This window comes from Centruroides sculpturatus, unplaced genomic scaffold (genome assembly GCF_000671375.1).
Source record: "Centruroides sculpturatus isolate CEXI.00-Female unplaced genomic scaffold, Cexi_2.0 scaffold82, whole genome shotgun sequence".
NCBI classification, from domain to species: domain Eukaryota; kingdom Metazoa; phylum Arthropoda; class Arachnida; order Scorpiones; family Buthidae; genus Centruroides; species Centruroides sculpturatus.
In genome coordinates this window covers 183406-185203 of record NW_019384498.1, presented here as the reverse complement: position 1 = coordinate 185203, position 1798 = coordinate 183406, and positions in this window count along the sequence as shown.

The window sequence follows — 1798 nt, the reverse complement described above, 5'->3', positions numbered from 1 at the left end:
AAATAAACATTTTTTATAATTTATTAAATAAATAATAATCAAAAATGTTATTTTTGTTGGAAATATTTACTTTTGAAAAATTTACATTACACTTAAACAATTTGCACTTCCTAAAAGAAACTTGATTGATTAATAAGTTTCTGTCAGTGTCAATAGAATGTTTTTCCCAAAGAAATTTTGAATTTAATTTTCATAAAACTTCATAATTTAAAAAAATAATTGTTTTTGAACAATATAAATTATTATTAAAACTTAAAATAGAGAGATTTTACTATTATCAAACTGAAGAAATACTTATCTAAAGTGATCAGATTTTTTACAGAGTATTGTTGGATGGGTTTGTCAATAGAGATGGACAAGGTAAATAAACAAGATTGTATAATATTTTTTATTCCATATTTCATAAAACGTTTTTTCTGTCAACAAACTAAAGCAAACACAAAAATCTATAAAAGTAGTGTTTGCTGCTTACAGGAGCAATATTTTGAATACTGATTTTTGCATTGCCAACAGTTATTCTTTTAGATTTCTAATTTGATTGGTTATAAAATACATTGTCACGTTTCTAACTGGATACTGATTACCAGTAGTTTTTATTCTATGTGGCATAAAATCAGAAATAGAAAGAAGCATAAAAATGGCTTCTGTTCTTTTCATTGTTTCTATGGAGTTGTCTATAAGAATTTTTATAAATTTTCTAATGTTTTTAGATGATTTTGTATGCTTAGATGAAACTTTAAATGCTATGTTTTGCTAGAGCCACATATATTTTGATGTTGTAAAACAGATAAAACTTGATAGACTAATACACCACTTCAATTTTATGTGAAATAAATTAGCTACTTTTCAGTAAGTTCTGATACTTCCTTCTATCATGTTAACAAAATTATTATTTTCATATTTCAATATTTTAATACTAATGGCAGTAATTCTTAGTACAGTGAAACGTGGTTAACTCGAACCTGGATAACTCAAAGTCACATTTACTTGAAGTCATTTCTTTCCCCAATCATCTAGCATAACATGATAAATTAAACAGTTAACTCCTGGAAACTTTTTAACTCTAAGTCTGAATTTTTTATCGTATTGATTGGAATTAATCAGGTTCCACTGTATTACTTTTCAGTCAAATAATTAATATATGTTTTTGTGCAATAACTCTTCCACCATTTTTAATAAAACTACATTGTTAGTATGGCAGAAGAATAAGATGAGTAATTAATTCAATGGTTTCTCAGTTTACATATATTTGGCATGAAATTTTGTTTTAAATATTTTACACATCAGAATTTTTGTGTATTTGGCATATAAGAAAATCTAGTTTTTGTTCGTGATAAATTTCCAGTTAGTTTCCAGTAGAGGAGATAATCTTGGTCATTTTATATTTTGAATGTCTTTACTTTTTGAATTTCATTTTATTATTATTATGTTGGGTTTTGTGAGTTATACTCAGTTCACACCGGTGGCTTTGTACTATGCCGGACCAGAGTCAAGGCATAGCAACCAAAACAAAACTAAAATTAAATAAGTGTGTGTGTAAGTATCAGGAATTTCCTAACAATGTGGCATGTATTCAATATAGTGGCCTTCTGTAGTGTGTATGTATTTCTACTCAATTGTAATGTTCCCAGGCTTTTATGTAGTGTGTGTGGTATCACACCTGTACAGGAGAGAACAACAGGTACAATAAGCACCCTATCCATCCTCCACAGATGCCTTATTTCCTGGGCGAGTTCTGTGTACTTGCTAATTTTTTCAGTGCATGTGTTTTGTACATTGTGAGTGTTTGGAATGGCTA